General features: G+C 35.4%; 1 long non-coding RNA gene across 1 annotated transcript; it reads left to right on the forward strand.

Moving 5' to 3' along the window:
- Positions 1–1,476: 1,476 nt before the first annotated feature.
- Positions 1,477–10,946, forward strand: LOC140603026 (uncharacterized). The gene is made up of 2 exons (XR_012006054.1): positions 1,477–1,599; positions 10,731–10,946. It is a non-coding gene; the product is annotated as an uncharacterized lncRNA (long non-coding RNA).
- Positions 10,947–19,411: the final 8,465 nt, after the last annotated feature.

Raw genomic sequence — 19,411 nt, forward strand, 5'->3', positions numbered from 1 at the left:
CTCTTCTTGGTCATTTCCAGTGGGTTCTCACATCCTCCATCCTGTAGAAATGATGCTTTGAATGTCCCTAATAAGACAAATTTCCAGAGCTGGCTTTCAGCATGCACAGATCCCTTGCTGGATGTTGGCACACATAAGACTAACAATTTGGAGAATATTGAAATATGTTTTCATTATAATTTTAAAATAGCAATAAAACAGTTTTTTACTTTGGTGAAATACAGTATTATTTATCATTTTGATCACTTTTAAGTGTTTAATTAATTCAGTGGCATTAAGAACATTTGCACTGTTATGCAACCATCAGCACTATCCATTTCTAGAACTTTTTGATCACTCCAAACAGAAACTCTGTACTCACCAACTTCCCATTGCCCGTCTTTGCCTCCCAAGTCCCTGATAACTTCTATTTTATTTTCTGTCTCTATGAATTTGATTATTCTAGGTACTTCATATAAGTGGAACCATACAATATTTGTCCTTTTGCATCTGGCTTTATTTCACTTAGTATGTTGCCAAGGTTCATTTAAAACAAAAGTGTTCAATTAGTAGTAAGTATCTTATATCAGTGAAAAAAGATGATACTGTTTGTAATCTTTTACCAAGGCTTTTGTAGTTCTCTAAAAGATGGAAGGCTTGAGTCAGTGTCTTTTCTTACTCTATTTCTACTGAAATAGAAGTTCTAACCATAATTATTGGTTATCAGAATTGGCAAAATTGTTCAGGATCTTCATCTGATAATCCTAAATATATGGCTCAAACATACACCCAGAAAGTTGTTCTGATTTCTCTCTTGGCAATTAGTCAGGCACTAGAATAAAAGAACATACCATACTTAATACTTGGAATGTTTTGTTTCAACCTCAGAGATGATGGTAAATGGAATCCTACTCCACTTGGATTTTATTTGTCTCTAAAAAGTGTTTTTCTAGTTTGGGAAAAGTGTATTTGGATTGCTTTCTTTTATTTATCTTATTTTTGGAGAACATGACATATAAGGATGTCCCATACTGTCTTGGATTTCCCCAATGAATGAAAAAATCAAGTTTTAAGATCAAGTTGTTGATTAAAATATTTATACCATAGTTTGGCTTAAGAAATACTTATAGTGACAACATTTAAAATGACAAAACTCCCACTCTAGCGTGATACCCTGAGGCTATTAAAAAACAGAATATATCATTGAAATGTGCCACTTGAAGAAACTACTTTTTTTTTAAAATTGCCATTTCTAGTGTCACGAAGAAATGCTTTTATCTCATCCCTGATTTCAAAAGCTTGTCTAAACACTTTGACCTTGATAAACAGTTTACTTCTGTGTGGAAAGGAAGGCTTGTACTCACTGCCAGTTTCTTCACAAAGCATGCTTAAAAGGTAAACACTCAGTGACCACGGTTTGAACACATTAACTATGTTTGCCAACTATGTTGTGAGATGAAGCAATAGGTAAAGGGACAATTTATCCAAATAGGCAAACACTTCCTTGTTGAAAACATTACTGGTGCTGTGGGTGTCTTTCCAGCCTGCATCATGGCACAAAAAATCGCCAACTACATGAAATATCTCCTCTGGCACGAGAGTGGAGCACTAAACTCACCAGTAAGTCCCTGAGCACCTCCCTTTTCTACATTTCTGCACATTTCTGCCAAGTGTTGATTGATATTCTGCACATCTGTGATTCTTTCCAAATGTAAGCCAAATGTCGGCTAGCAGGCACTCATGATAGACATTGCCCTTCTGTGCTATATGCCATTAATATTACATGATGTACAATGGCCCTCTTTGATTATGAAATTCCCAGTAGCTAATTTAAATTTCTTCCTGGGCATGGTAATTATTATCATTAGCCTTACAATTGGATTTATAAACTTTTTAGCAACAGTGTGATTCGCTTCTTTGGTTTTGGGGTTTTGGTGTACAATTTTGAATAATGTTTCTTTTGTTTGGGTCTCTTCACCTTTAAATGACAAAATTTATCAATTTCATATTAGAAAGCATTATTTTGTGCTTGTTCAGGAAAAACTCAATTGGTTTATCAGAAAGGTCACGGTACTTTGAAAGCAATGCAAAAGCTTCTGTGGCTTCTTGCCATTCTTTAACAAAGTTTTGTAACAGACAATGCAATAGAAACTAGAGGCAAATTGATTGCTGGTCTGATAAAATCCAATTTTCACATATTCATCAAGATTCACTTGTTCTAGCATACAGTTTCACATTGATATTTGCATTGGGCTCGTGTTCACCTTACATTTATAGGGTTCTATTATGTTTATGTTATCGTTGCAACACTACTTTTACACTTAGCTACCTTTAAGCACTTGATTTATTCCTGTGAATTGGCTATCATGACATGCAATCAAAATGTAAAATTAGCAGATGTAAATAGCACACTTAGATGTATAAAATTCAATAGTCAAGGCAAAGTTCACCATGAATGGAATATTAGCTGGGATGAGCAACTTTTTAGGAACACAATAATTATTAAGTATGCAAATAGATTTCTATAAAATATAATAAATTATTCTTAACTTCCAAATTTACAAAATGAACATGAAATTGTTTCCTTGCTCTGTCCTTCTATAGATAGCCAGGAACACCAATGATCCGTGGTTTGCCTATGGGCAGCATTTTCCTATGGGGTATGATTTTGAGGTGTTGGGATGGCTACCTGCAGAAATAGCTCATCATCCAACTAGCCTGATATCCAAAATCCCCAAGTCATTTGTTATTCTTCCTACAACTACAAGATAGATCAACGATATTTGTTAAATATCATGAAGCACATAAAGCATAAAGGTAGACTGTAGATAGAGACTATATATAAAACATACAGTCTTTATCTTCCAGAGCTTCTGATTGAGACTTTACATAAATAAACACAAATAAATTGCAAGCTACCAACTGTGGTAAGTGCTGAAGGAAAACGAAAAAAGATGAGAGAGAATAATAAAGTAGGTGGGTGAGAACGGCAAGGTCTAATTGAAACTGATGGGTCAAAGGCAAGTGCTGTGTGAGCTATTTCCTTTGAGATCCTCAAAGAGGAATAATCCATGGGTACTTAGGACATGTTCTTTTTCCTGATAACATTTGTGTATTGTAGAAATAACTAAATACAGGCTAGCTTGTTCCTTCGCTCTATTACTATTATTATTAGTGCTTAACTGCCTTATGGGCACTGTTCTAGACTCTGGAGGTGTACTTGTGAATGAGCTTTTCATGAAGCTTTTATTCAGGGTCAAGATGCTACTCAGAATATGAAAAGAGAAAAATATGACTAAACTCTGGAGTGAGCCATTAGAAAAGCTTATGAAGCATCATTTCGCTAATAACACAAGATCTCCATGGGGATAAAGAAAAGTACTCTTACCTAACAACACTCTACTGTCATCTGACGGAATATTTAGATATATGTGTAAAAAAAACCCTATATATCAGTCAAAACTGGTGATCAGCAGTGTAGGAGATAAAACCCTAAAACGAAACTGGTGTACTAGGTATTATAGATCAATAACGCTAGTACTAAGATCATCTGACTCCTCTTGTGATTGAAATTTGGCCTCAAGTGGAAATTGGCCTGTAAAATTATTGACAACTAAATGTTATATTTTTATGACCAATCAATAAATTGGAATTCTGGTCACACACATTAGTGTTCATGAGTGTGCTTACAATGAGTCTTTACCTGAGAGATCATAAATCACATGTGAGTCTGCCAGGCTGAAGTTTGGCCTTGGGTGAAGTGGAGCAGTCGACCACAGGTGGTGTACCCCGCTACCCATGTTGGGGTGACCAGCAGGCTTTTCCTATGAGACTCCTGGCTTTAGGGTAACTTCTCTTTCCAATCAGGAATTTTCATTAATCAAAAATCATGAGATATTTTGGAGGCACTCCATCAATAATCCCTAGGGAAGAAATAATGATTTAAAATGTGAGGTAGGAAATGGTTATTTCAAGTCTCAGAATAAACCATTTTAGAAATTGGCTGATACTACTAAGAACTGTCAGAACAGACTAGAAAATGTAGGGGAAATTGTACCTGCAACTTTTGATCCTTTTTTAAGTAGAGTTACCTTCACTATCAGTAGGAAGACGGGCTAACAGCCAAAGGAAGTCTTTTAATTAAATAAACAGACATTTCTTATTTATTCTAACAAGTTGAAATAGTGTATGAGATTAAAAAAAAACATTCAGCAGTTTGGTCTTGTCTCCCTTTTTTGTGAAATTGAAAAGAAACAAAATAAGCACATTGAATCTGGTGTAAAGGGAACTAAAGATATAGACAGTTTAATATTAGTCTTCTGAGACCAAAGCTACTCTTTCCAAGTTCAGCAGAAATACACAAACAATTTGATAAATATTGAATTATGCTTCAAGGCAATTCTCATACTTTAATATAATCTGTTTTTTAAAAATTTATTTCCTTCTACTTTGAAATAAAAGTCCATCACCAAATACAATTTAAAAAATACATTGAATTGCTTTTCATTTCAGTTTAAGAAAGAGCCCTTGCTTGTTTTTATACCATCACCTTTAGCAATTTTTCTCCTGAAAGAGAGGAAAGGAAGCTTGAATGTTTCCAGAGAAATGTAGTAAAAAAACAGGCTGCCTGTAAAGTGATGGGGTAATGTCAGCTAAATTGCACATACTACTGTCAAGTTAGGACAATGTATTTAAAGACATTAAATTAGATTATGGTAACTATTGTGGAAGTTTGATTTTTCATTTTATGGCATTTTGTATAAACTGGAGAATACTCAAACATTTGAAAACATTGATCCAGTTTTTCTATACCTTGCACATTAGGATTCCCTGCTTGGGAGAGGGGTGGGGGGTGGGGGTTGATTGTGAAAATACTGATGCCCCATTCCCACCCCTGAGATCCTAGCTCCCTAGTTGATTGTAATCTGTCATTAAAGTTAAGAACCACTGCTCTAAGATAATTGTGGTAATTTAACCATTAAACTTCTAGAAGTCTGAAATGCATTTAGGTTTAGGTTAGATTGCCAGATAAAATAGAGGATGCTTAGACAAGTTTGAATTTCAGATAAACAATAAAAACATTTTTAGTATTTGGAATATTGCATTAGACACAGTATTTTTATTTACTAAATCTGGCAACCCTAATTTTTCTTTGCTTAAAACTTCTTTGGAACAAAGCTGTTTATCCACTATTAGAGTTTCTTTAGAAAAGACTTCTCTGAGTCAGATGACAACAGCAAAACTGGGTAAACGCATCAGATGTTCTCCTGTCCTGGGGTCCTGAATCAATTCATCTCCTCTCTATACTTTCAGAGTTGTGTCCTCCTGCTTCTAATGAAGTCAATTCTTTTTGGGTTCCCCAGACCCAGTTCCAGTGTGGATTGCGGGGAACACCACACAAAACAAGTCTGACACTGTCTACCTGGAGGCAGCATCAGATGCCACAGGTTAAGGGTCTAGTTCTGTGAGACTATCCTGTGCCCCAGTCCAGATGCCAGTGGCCAGTGAGTCCCAGGCTGGTAACATGCTTGTGACCCACTGGCTACAGACTGGAGGTTCTGGCCACCTCCTCCTTCGGTCCTTTTAATTTGCTAGAGCGGCTGGCAGAACCCGGGGAAGCACTCAGCCTGCCAGTCCATTACAGATACAATACAGGGTACGAACGAGCAGCCTGATGAGGAGATACACGGAGTGCGGGGCAGAGGTACCGAGCTTCCCATACCTTCGCTTAGCTCCCTCATTCCTCTCCCCAAACACAAGCGCCTCCAACTTCAGGTAACCATGATAGTGACTTGAAAAATAATCACTTTTCTATTTTTTCCCCTTGGTTTCCTCACCCAGGTATGTATCCATAAACATTGTAATTTGCTTATTTTTGAACTTTAAATGGAATCATATAGCATAAAAATTCTGTGTCTAAATTCTTTCCCTGAATATTTTGTTGTTGTGACTCCCTAGTATTCATCCATGTAGCAGTTTATTTGTTTGAAAATATCACTTTTTATCCTACTGTTAATGGACATTCATATTCATTTCTTTCTATATTAGGGCATAATGCTTCTGTGAACATTCTTTTTGAATATTTATTTATTTATTTATTTATGAGAGAGAGCACAAACAGGAGGGGCAGAGGGAGAGAGAGAGAGAATCTCAACCAGACACCATGCCGAGTAGCAGAGGTCGACATAGGGCTTGAACTCCTGAGCCTGAAATCATGACCTGAGAAGAAATCAAGAGTCAGACACTTAATCAACTGGGCCACTTAGGCGCCCCTGAACATTCTTACATATTTCTCCCGGGACATGACTGCCAACACTTCTTTATGGTATATACCTGGGAGTGGCATGACTGCATCATAAGACTTGCATATGTACAACTTTATTTTGAAATAATTGTAAACTGTTAGAAAAGTTGCAAAAATGGGGCAGCTGGGTGGCTCAGTCACTTAAGTGTTTGACTCTTGATTTCAGCCTAGGTCATGATCTCAATTTCATGAGATTGAGCCCTGAGTCAGGTTCCTCCCTGGGTGTGGAACCTATTAAGATTCTCTCCCTCTCAACCTTGGCCCCTCTCCGATCTTGTCCCCATCCTCAAAAAAAAAAAAAAAAAAAAAAGTTGCAAAAATGATAAAGAGAGTTCCCATATACCATTCACTAAAATTTCCCTAATTATAGCATTGTAAATAATCATAGTACTATTATCAAAACCAGGAAATTAATATTTATATAATAGTAAAAACTAATTATACAACTTATTCGAATTTTGCCAATTTTCCTACTTTCAGCACTTTCGTATTCTTATGTTTTAGATGTGCCCCTTGTAAAAAGTATTGATCTTTAAAAATCCAGTCACACAATCTGTCTTTTAAGTATTTAATCCATTTACATTAAATGTAATTGCTACTAGATAAGGGGTATATCTGTATAGATCATTATAAACTACCATTTTTTAAAAAAGATTGTATTTGTTTATTCATGAGAGACACGAGGAGAGAGGCAGAGACACAGGCAGAGGGAGAAGCAGGCTTCCCACAGGGAGCCTGATGTGGGACTCGATCCCAGGACCCCAGGATCACGACCTGAGCCAAAAGTAGATGCTCAACCACTGAGCCACCCAGGTGACCCATAAATTACCATTTTATTTTGTGCTTTGCATTTATTTCTTCTGTTTCCTTTTTCTCTACATTTAGGTCTTCCTTTGGGTTGATTGAGTCATTTTTATCACTTCAGTTTCCCCCATTCCTTTTAGTGTTTACATAGAAATTACAATATGAATACTTAATTTTATTGGAACCTAAAGTTAATATATTTATCTACCAGGACCTACAACACTTTTAAATCCATTTACTTTTTGTGCCCAAATAACATTTCATTATTTTAATAGATTTTAAGTCTAAGTAATTTTTCATTCCACTAAACACTATTATTTTTTGTTTGAAACGTGCAATACTTGTTCACATTTACTCATACCATTTGGCCTTTCCTCTGCCCTTTATTTCCTTTTGCCTATCAGACTCTTCCTTTCAGATCATTTTCCTTCAGTCAAAGTTGTATCTTGTAATTTCTTTTTTGGGATTTTTGCACTGGTGGTAACCTATATTTTTTGTTTAAAAATGTTTACTGGATGTATGATTTTAGATTAGCAGTGACTTTCTTTCAACATATTAAAGATATTTCACTATCTACTGGCTTTCATCATTTGCTGTCAATCTAACTGAAAATCTTTTGAATATAATGTCCTTTTTTTTTTTTCCTTCTGGCTTCCTTTAAAATCTTAAGTTTTGCTTTCTACAGTTACACTGTGTTTCCAGGTGGAGGTTTATTTTTAGTGTTTTGGGTACTTCTGGAAAATTCTCAGCCATTATCTATGCCTCATCTCTTTTTCTTTCCTCTTTAATTGGAACTATTATTAGATGTGTAGTAGACTTTACTACTCTAAGCTCCATGTTACATAAACTCTTGTTCATACTTAACACCTCTTTGTATCTCTGCATTAGGAATGATTTCTTCTTACCTATCTTCAAATGCATTAACTCTTTTTTCAACTATTTCTTTATGTTGTTAAATCTCCATTGAGTTTTTTATTTTAATTATTTTTTATTTTTACAAGTTCTGTTTTGTTCTCTTGCAAACATGCTAGCTTATATTTTATAGTTTCCTGTTCTCCAAAAATATTTTAAGCTTGTTTTTTATTTTTTAAAACATAGTAAGTAAGCATAGTAATTGTATTATCTGTCCCTGAAAAATTTGAATAGCTAAATTCAATATATGTTTTTTGTTTCTGCAGTTTGTTGTTTCTTCTGGTTTTTCTTCTTGGTGATTTCCCTGTGGCACTTGGTTACTTTTGACTGTGACCTGCTTTTTGTTTTCCCTTGGAAAATTATTTTTAAGGATTCCTACAGGCCTAGAATGCTGATATCTTTGTCTCTGCCTGGTACAGAACACTATCAATTGAAAAACAGCTTAAAGGTTTTGGAACCATCTTGGTGATATACTATGATTTGCAAGCTCCTGAAGCATTCATCTGGTTAAAACATCTCAGGGATGGTTTTTATTTCCCATCCCTGCTCTGCTTAGAGCTCAGGCAACCTTCCTGCACAACTGGGGTAGGTTAACTTTTGATTCGTCCTTAGATTGAGGGAATATCCTTGGGTATCTTGACTTTAAAGGGTTTCCTTTTAGATCTTCACCTGGGCTTTGATTTCTGTTGTCCACACTCTACAAGGTCACTAAAGTGAAAGTTTTTGGGATGCCTGAGTGGCTCAGCTTTTGGGCCCTGCCTTTGGCTCAGGGCATGATCCAGGGGTTACCAGATCAAGTCTCACATCGGGCTCCCAGTAGGGAGCCTGCTTCTGTCTCTGCCTCTCTCTCTCTCTCTCTGTGTGTCTCTCATGGCTAAATAAATAAAACATTTAAAATAAATAAATAAAGTGGAAGTTTGCTTAATTTAGCAAATGCTCTTAAGGGGAAAGCAACTGAAGTGCTCTGCTAACATCTGAGGGGTCCTTCTCTATTTTGATTTTGGCCCAGAAATTCCTTACAGTCTCATCAGATCTGTGTTGCTTTTAAGAACTTACTTTTTGTGTAACTCACTATTTTAAGTTGTCCTTCCTTCCAGCTGGGAGGGTTGGCCTGTATAGTGTAGCCTGCCATATGATTAGAAAGGTAGGTCTTATTTTATAATTTAAAAAAGTATGTTCAACTTGTGTTTCTATCCCCTTCCTCATTCTTAATGTATTAGTGTGTGTGTGTGTGTGGGGGGGGGGTTTAATAAGAAATTCCCAGGACATTTTTATAGTACTTTTCCTCCAACGAAACAACTTGGTCCACTTATATGTCTAATAGTTCTTATTTCATAGTTATTTAATTTCTGTTTTTATTTTTATTTGCTTTCTTATTATTTTTTTAAAAAATTCTTCCTAACTTATTGAGTTGAGTACCTCAAGTTTTCTTTTTTAAGTAATGAGTAATGAGAATATTTAATTAATAAATGTCATTTTGACTTCAACTTTGGATGCATCCCATTAGTTCTATTGTTCACATGCTCCTTTTCTGAAGGTTTGTAGTTTTGATTTCCTTTTTGCCCTAAGACTTATTTGGAATCATTTACCTCCTCCATTTTCAAACAATTCCTTTCTTCCCCCTCTTGTTTGATCATTTATTATTGATTTTGATTGTATTTTATTATTTTTTAGAGAGTGTGGCCTGTTTAGTTTCAGATTTAAAAAAAAATTTACTAAAAAAATATAAATAAATAAATGAAATTTACTGAGTTTTTGTGGCCTAATATATTTATCAATTTCAACATATATTTTACAAGTGCTTGTCAAAAAAAAGAATCATATGTAGGGTCTAGCATTCAAGATATTTATACACATAGATATTAATCTTTAAAATTATAGTCATATGAGGGATTTTTTTCCCCCTACTTGATTTGTCAGGCCATTAATTCAGATGACATAGGGACAAAATAAGCAGCTTTTTGGGAGTAAGATGTTTAAACCTGTTCTCTTAAATTTGAAGACATTTTCCTTTACATTACTTTAGAATGCTTAATACTTTAAGTAATGATACTTAAAAGAGTAAAGCTCTTGGTTAGTGTATGTAAAAGGATTATTTTCTCTCTCAAATTTTTACTTCCTGTACCACTTTCAACACTGAATACATCAACTCTATGATCTTTCTGTGTGTTGTCTCTCCAGTAAGCAACATAAGTACATTTCTTCTTTATGCTTTAGGCTGTCGCTATGTCAACTTTTCCCTAATTAACCATATATAGAGAAACAAATGGGCAAGAATATAATCTGTAAATAGTATTTTGACTTTGGAAAGTCTAAGGTTTTTTAAAGTTGTTTAAATCATTATATTGATAGGATTGGGTTTTTTTGTAAAATGGCTTCTCATAGAAATTTTGAAAACAGCATCTGTAGTATAAAGAAGCAGAAAGAAAGATGCATATAATCCTATCACTCCAAGGCAACCCTTGTTAACTGGTCTTGCTTGTTTCCTTCTATTTTTTCCAGAACTATTTTTACATAATTGAGATCAATTTTGTATTTTGAATTTTCCACTATTTGTATACTGAATTTTCCACTATTATATTTATTTTTCATTATTAAAAACTATCAGAATTGCTTAAATGCCCTGATAACATTTCATTATTTACTTAATATTCTTTTAATGTTATAATTTTCAATATCTCTGTATGAATAATACTTTGATGGATTTCTTCTTTTCTTTGTTTTTCTTAAGTGATACAGCTGGACTTCAATCTTTTGGGTGCATCAGAAGCACTGGGAGAGCCCCGTGCCCAGAGTTTCAGATTCAGTCTGGGATGCAGCCGAAGAATTTGCACTTATAACAACTTCAAGTGATGCTGATTGTCCAGAGATCACATATAGCATCACTGGAATAGCTGTAATTAACAGGATGTATACAGATTTGCTTCAATAAATTTCTGAAAAATAATGCTTCTTCCTTCCACAGTAAGTTGTATCTTTGATATTGCAGAGAAAAAAATAGTAATACTTATCTTGGCTAGAGAAAGAAATAGTGATGTCTATTAAAAGGTTCTCTAAAATCCTTACTCACTGGCTTTTGCTACCGCATTTGCACTTACTGTGGAATCTTACTGGAACACTTATCCATTTGACCCTGGAGCTGCATCACTATACAGCTGGTCTCTTTTTTTCTTTTCTTTTCTTTTTTCTTTTGTAAGTCACCTGCTCTCATTTAATTCATTTCCTTTGGTGTTTTCCTTCCTGTGGGAAGTCTCTGACATCTGTCCCACATACTTCTTTATGAATACAAAGGCTCATCTTTTATCTTTATTTTTAACTTTTATGAGTCAGTTACTCTTAGCCTTTTTATAGTTATGATCTTTTCATTCCTTATGTTTTAAAGAGATATTCTAGACTGTAATTCTTTGTGGCCGATTTTTTTTTAAATCTTATTTTTTAACACCTTTAATTATTTTCTGTTGACATTTGTATTTAGGTCTGAGCCTCTGTCAATTACCGGCAGCACAAGGCTTCTCACTTCATTGGCACCATCATGTGGTGGAATTGTGTATAACATTAGAAAACCTGCCACATAGAGGAAGACAGGGTACCATTACAGCACATTTTATAGAGAGAGCACTGAAATTGGAGAGTCATAATAGTTGGGGGATCTGAAACAATCCTATGACTTTAGTTAATGCACAGCAAAATTAGACCTAGTAAACACCAATGATTAATTATGTGGAGACTGTAGTCAATTATAAGAACTCAAGCCCTGGGTTTCTTACTCATTATGATACGATCTTGGGCACTTTGGTTAATCTCCTTGAGTCTCCGTTTCCTGATAAGTATGTGGACACCAGTGGTATCTATCTCATAGGAATGTTGGGAGGAACAATTAGTATTATGATAACAGCATAATGGCCATAAAAAGGCTCAATAATATCAGTTATGAAAAAAAATATCAGTTATGATTAGCTATTAACAAACCATCACATTTGTTTTTTTGTGTTCAATCCTAGAATAGAAAGAGTATTAGAAAAGAAAACTTCCCATGAGATTTTAGAAATGTATGCCAAAATAGTATAACAAATTACCAAAATGGTATAATTATTTCAGAATGATCAGAAGTAGCATGAAGTTAAAAACTGCAAAAGGTAGATATTGAAAGAACAGTTAAATAAAGATATATTTTTAGAAAAAAAGGAAGGAAACTTCTGGTAAGAAAGATCTTCTAAACTATTCTTACAAAGTGAAATTTGAAAATTATCTGGTTAAATTAACCATAATTGACAGAAAAAATCAATAATTATGGGGCGGGAGGTAACCTAAAATTCTTTCAAAGGATGGAAAAAACCTTTTAATATTAAACATGATTTATAGCCCCAAATCCTCTGAAGGTCTACTAAAGAGAAATGTATACTTTTATAAATTCCTGAAAGAGATACATTTAGGATGAATCTGGATGCTGGAACTTTTTCTGTTAGAAAATGAATTGTAACTATTTCCAGAAAAATAGGATGAAAAGATATTTAAGATCAGTGAGAATAAAGCATGTGGGGTATCCCTCCCTCCCCTTGAAAGCCATGTACATCATTAGACAGAATGGATAGTCTTGCCAGGATCAGAATCTTATATTCAGTTTCCAAAGTGTAGTTTCCCCAGAGAGTTAGCATCATTCAATGAATTTTTGTTATGCCATTATGCAAATGTAGTCTAGGTTCATTATCTTTTCACTTATTAAATTCATCAAAAGCTGTCCAGGAACAGATTTTCTGTTTTGTCAACTACACCCACAGTCTTGTTCCCAGATTTTTCATCAGTTTTTTCAGGCTGTGAGGGAAAGAAAGCAAAAAATGGGAATGATCTCATGAATTTTAAATATGCTATAACTCTGTTCCAGTGCAATATTCAAGTATATAACAGCCGTCTACAGTTGCTCACAGCATACCCCACGCTCAGGGGAGTGCCAGGTTAGTGCAGTTGGTTAGAATGTGGTGCTAATATGTCCACAATCAATTCCTGTATGATTCAACTGGCTGTGGAGAGAAGAAACATGTCTTCAGTGTCAGCTGGAATTCCTGTGGCCAGCAGTTCAGAAAATCTATGCCTTTGATTACTGAGATTTGGAGATTTTCCAGAAACTTATTATTGACATCTATTTTAATTTTATTGTGGTCAGAAAACATATTTTGCATGATTTCAATCCTTACAAATTAATTGAGCCTGTTTTATAGCCCAGAATGTGGTCTTTCTTGGTGTATGCTCTGTGTGCATGAATAGGAGGAAAGAGACAGAAATCCATCCACACTCACATATCCATTTATTTAGGTCTTTCATTTCAGCAATATTTTAGAGTAGTACAGTTCTTGCATGTCCTTCATTAAATTTATTCCCAGGTATTTATAATGCTATTTTAAATGTTATATATAAAAACTAATTTTCTACTTGCTGCTTGCTAATACATAGAGATACTGATTTCTATATACTGATCTGTTATCCTGAGCTCACTAATTTCCATTATTCATTCTAGTAGATTTCAAATATTTTCTACATGGACAGATATTAACCTAAAGGCAAATAATTAATAGTTTTTAAAAATAACTTTCTGGGCAGCCTGGGTGTCTCAAAGGTTTAGCGCCGCCTTCGGCCCAGATCTTGACTCCAAGGTCCTGGGATTGAGTCCCACATCGGGCTCCCAGCGTGGAGCCTGCTTCTCTCTCTGCCTGTGTCTCTGCTGTGCTCTCCCTCTCTCTCTGTGTCTCTCATGAATAAGGAAATAAAATCTTTTAAAAAATGAAGTAAAATAAAAATAACTTTCTATGTAGCTCCCTGTGAATAGATGGTTTTGTTCTTCCTTTCTAATCTTTACAGCTTTTATAATTTTATTTTTGCCTATTGCAGTATCTAAGATCTCTGACACAAAGTTGAATAGAAGTGGTGAAAGCACACATTTTCAACTTTTTCCTAATCCTAGGATTGAATATTTAACCATCAAGCATGATAGTAGCTATTGGTCTTTCATAGGTGCTCTTTATAAAACAAAGTCAGTTTTTTTTTAAAGATTTTATTTATTTATTTATTTATTTATTTATTTATTTATTTATTTATTTATTTATTTATGAGAGAGACAGAGAGAGAGAGAGAGGCAGAGACACAGGCAGAGGGAGAAGCAGGCTCCATGCAGGGAGCACAACGTGGGACTTGATCCCAGGACTCCAGGATCACACCCTGGGCTGAAGGCAGGCACTAAACCACTGAGCCACTCAGGGATCCCCAAAGTCAGTTCTTTTTTATTTCTAGTTTTGTGAATGTTTTCCACATAAATTGGCAATAAATTGTGCCAAATGCTTTTTCTAAGTGTTTTGAAATTATTGTAAGATTTTTTCTTTTATTAATACGGTAAGTTACATTGTTTAACTTATTAAATGTTGAGCAAAACTTGCATGCTAGGAAAAAACCCCAATTGGCCATTGTATTTTATCCTTTATTGCTAGGGTCAACCTGTTAGTATTTTATACAGTATTTTTTTTATTTTTTTTTAAATTTTTTATTTTTTTTTATTTTATGATAGTCACACAGAGAGAGAGAGAGGCAGAGACACAGGCAGAGGGAGAAGCAGGCTCCATGAACCGGGAGCCCGACGTGGGATTCGATCCTGGGTCTCCAGGATCGCGCCCTGGGCCAAAGGCAGGCGCTAAACCGCTGTGCCACCCAGGGATCCCCTTTATACAGTATTTTTGCACTTATATTCATGAGTGATTATTGGCCTGCGATCTTTTCCCTTTAATGTCTTTGTCAAATATTTCTGTCATGGTTATGATGTTATTATAAAAGTAGTGGGATAGTATTCTCTCTTCCTGTTTTCTCAAAGAGTTTATGTAAAATTGACAGTATCAGTGTTGATAGAATTCACCAGTGAAAGCATCTGGGCGTGGAGTTTCCTTTGCAAAGTGTTCTTTAATTATGAATTCAAATCCTGTAATAGATGTACAACTACTAAGATTTTCTACTTCTTCTTTAGTCAGTTTTGGTTGAGTTTTGTTTTTCAAAGAATTTATTCATTTCTTCTAAGTTATCAAACTTTATTACCTTAAATTTATAATATTTTCCTTTTATTGTTTTAATTAGAATTTTCCAGCCTCAATACTGTTGATATTTGGGGCCAGAAAATTGCTGTGGGGAACTCTCCTGTGCAGAACAGCATTCCTGGCTTCTACACAATAGACACTGGTAGCAGCCTCCCCAGGTGTGATAACCAAAAATATCTGTAGACATTGTCAAATGTTTCTTGGGGGCAAAACTCCTCCAGTTGAGAACCAGTGTTTTAATGTCTGTAGGATCTTTACTGATCTTTCATTCCAAATACGGGTAATTTGTCTCTATTTTTTTTTTTTTTTTTAGCTCTGTTAAGAGCTTTGTAGTGTGTACAAAAGTAGGCTCTGCCCCAAATTTGGCCCATGGATCATTTTGCTGATCTTGACTTAGATCATTAATTTTCTTTTTTAATAAGGGAATAAAAGAGCTATACATATTTCCTCTAGAACACTTTATCTGTATCCCATAAATTTTTATTTATTTTTTTTAAGATTTTATTTATTTATTCATGATAGACATAGGGGGAGAAAGAGGCAGAGACACAGGCAGAGGGAGAAACAGGCTCCATGCAGGGAACCTGATGTGGGACTTGATCCCGGGACTCCAGGATCGCACCCTGGGCCAAAGGCAGGCGCTAAACCACTGAGCCACGCAGGGATCCCCTCCCATAAATTTTTAAATGCTGTGTTGTGTTGATTGATATTAGCTAAATAATGGCTAGGGAGAGTTACTGTTTATCTATGGAGAGACTATATGAGCATTATTGTTATTCCAAATTGATTACAACTGGACTTGGGATCTGTGAGAGACAATGAAGAACAATATTAATGTAAGTATTAAATATAAGTCACATAAATACATCCTCCCACATAGTTGATAAATTGATGTAAATTCCTACAATCTGGGAAGCCCCAGTGGCGCAGTGGTATGGCGCCGTCTGCAGCCAGGGGTGTGATCCTGGAGATCCAGGATCGAGTCCCATGTCGGGCTCCCTGAGTGGAGCCTGCTTCTCCCTCTGCCTGTCTCTCTCTCTCTCCTTCTCTCTCTGCGTGTCTCTGCAAATAAATAAATAAAATATTTTTTTAAAAAATCCTACAATATGTAACAATAGCCTTTTTGCTCTTCTAGCTAAGAAAAGCCACAATCTACAACACCCAGAACGCTTATTGAGACAAGAAAATTTTAATAATTTTACAGTACCTTATCGAATATTGATTTGCTGCCACCTGCTGGGAGGCAGAAGTGAGTTTCCAGTGTCCTTAAAGGGCAAGAGTGATGACCTTAGACGTTGTAAAACTTTGCTTATCCCATAAAACGAAGCATAATATAGGTACCCTTGGGCCTGAAAGAAATCAATAATTTTAATTTTTTTTAGAAATCAATAATTTTAGAATAAATTAACTGCAGATAAAGAAAATATGATCTGTATATAAAATTGGGAGGCATTCTTTTCTACCTAAGAGAAATTAGATGAGATATTTGCACTTACCATGAAATGATGTACAATAAAGTTCATTACAATGGTGAGCTTCTCAAGTATTGATTGTGTATTTGTGTAAAGGTAATTAACCTCTTGACTGGGGCTAATGGAGAAACTTAAGAGGTAAAGAGCCACTACTGAATGAAGATTAGTAAAAAATAATACTAAATCTAATAACGATGTTTGTGATGGGCAGAAAAATAGTCACACAAAGATATCCATGCTGTAATTCCCAGTGCCCAGAGTGGAGCCATTGTGAGCCCAGAGAGCAGAACCAAGAACCACAGATTATTCCTAGGCCTTGAAATTTAATGGAGATTGCCTGATTGGGTTTTGAAATTCTTCAGGGTGGTGACTACTTTTATTCTTCCACTTTCTCCCTTTTTGAATGGAAACGGCTGCACTTGTTCTCCGTGCCTCCTCTTCCAGGGCCTGTCTGGGAGCAGACATCATGTTTTCTAGCTTCCCAGGTCTATAGATGGAAAGGGATTTTTCCCCAGGATGGATTATCAGAGCCTCATCTATACATAATTTAAATGAGGTTGGGAATTTTGAAATTTAGATGGACTGCTGTAATATGTTGAGAATTTGGGGGATCGAGGGAGGAGGCAAGTAGATTTTGCATATGAATGGACATGAATCTTTGGAGGCCAGAGGATGGACTGTGGTAGGAGCAATGCCCCTCCCATTGATGTTCACACCCTAATTACCAGAATCTGTGAGTTATTTTATAAGGATAAAGGGATTTTGCAGATGTGATTAAGGTTAAGAACCTTGATATGGACAGATTATCCTGGATTATCCAGGTGTACCCAATTTAATCACAAGAATCCTTAACAGTGGAGAATCTTTGACCAATGTTAATGGCTTTGAAGATAGAAAGGGGCCACAAGCTAAGGAATATAAGTGGCCTCTATAAGCAGGAAAAGGCAAAGCAACAGAGCCTTCCCTAGAGAGGATTCTGTCCAGAAAGGAATGCAGTCAACTGATACCTTGATTTTACCCCAGTGAGACCTGTGTTGGACTTCAGACTTACAGAGTTATAAGGCAATACATCAACGTTCTTTTAAACCACTAAATTTGTGGTAATTTCTCACCACCACAACAGAAAATGAATACAATAAGAGTTAGCAGTTACTGTGTCCTACATGTACCAGCACTACAGCAAGTGCTTCCCAGATGATAGCTAAAGGCGCGAAAACACCTCTGAAAGCATATTACATGATCTGGCCTTGGCTACTTCTCTCACCTCATCGCCTACAACTCTACCTCTTGCTTATTATCATTCATTCTCCTTGGTCTCCTTGCTATTTTTGAAATATGCTAAGCATGCTATCCCCTTCAGTCCACACTTTACTTATATCCACAACCCACTCCCTCACCTCCTTCAGATCTCTGCTCAAATGTCACCTTCTCAGTGAAGTCTTCTTTGTTCACCCTGTATAAAGTAGTATTTGCTCATCCTTACCTGGTGTTCCCTAATCTCAAAAGCCTAGTTTATTATTCTACACAGCACTTATCATTCGATAGGTACATTTGCTTGTACTCTGTGTTCTTTCTTATTCCCTAAATGTAAGCTGTGTGTGGGCAGGAACTTTATCTGTACATTATTGATGGAGGCTTTATCTCTAGAACCTAGTATAGTGCCTGGGCACACAGCAGTAAAGAAATACTTGTAGGAATAAATGAACATTTTAAAAATTATTAACAGATTACAAGAGTTCATTAATATTGTTAATTCTGATGCAACATACACGGCATAGAGCAGGGATCATTAGACGATGTACATGAACATTACTCTAGTGAATAAGCCTCAGTGTAGATTCAATATAATGCCTTTAAGAATGAGGTCATTTCTCAATTTCCTACAGTTCTTATACATGGCACACCACTTCTTAAGGTCAGATTATAAGAAAATCGGTATATAAATGAATTTTGTATTTTCCTATAAATAAGCGTTATTAGTATATTTTATTTCCTAAAGTAATTGCTAGCAAAAAAATAAAATAAAAGCTAGTAACTGCTAGCTACAATTTCTTCCCCGACTTTTAATCTTTAAAAATTTCAAACCTATAGAAGAGTTGAAAGACATACTCTTCTCCTAGAACCATAATTAACACAGTGCTATGTTTTCTCTTTACATATATGTTTTGTTTTGGCCTGGACTATCTGAAAGAAGTTCCCAGACAAATATCATGATCTCTCCCTAAAGATTTGAACATATATCTCCTAAAAACAAAAGCATTTTTGTAATAAACACAATTTATCATACCTGAGAAATTAAGTCAATAACATCTCTATTTTGCTCTCGTGTTCAAATTTCTTCAATTGTCTATGGATTCTTTGAAAACTTAAAAACAATCCACAATGCTATCCAGTTCAGTTGCCCTAATGGCAGATCGGTCTTTTTATTTCCTCTATGCTTCGACCTTACTGAAAAGTCAAAATAAATCACACTGTGAATTTATCTGAGTGCTCCTCACAAATTCTGGCTAAATGTTTTTGGCAAGAATGCTACATAGATGAACTTGCAATAAGCACAAAGTACAGCGTTCCCAGCACTGATGCTGGACATTTTTTCCATGAAGCATCTATTAACATTTTGCAAAGGACTAATGTTCCATAGAACAGTTTAGGAAACACCTGGATATATATATATTTAAAAAAAAGAGAGAGAGAGAGAGAGATGAGAAATGAACTAAAGTGTTAAACAGTTTGTAGAATAAAAACCGGTAAGGATTAAAAACCATTTTTAAATTAACAAACTGCCTCATTTCCTTTGGTAATGCAAACAGAAGTTTGCTAAAAATCCAAAAAATAAAAAAACAAAACACAGGGATCCCTGGATGGCTCAG

The sequence above is a fragment of the Canis lupus genome, chromosome 13 (assembly GCF_048164855.1).
Source record: "Canis lupus baileyi chromosome 13, mCanLup2.hap1, whole genome shotgun sequence".
Classification (NCBI taxonomy): Eukaryota; Metazoa; Chordata; class Mammalia; order Carnivora; family Canidae; genus Canis; species Canis lupus.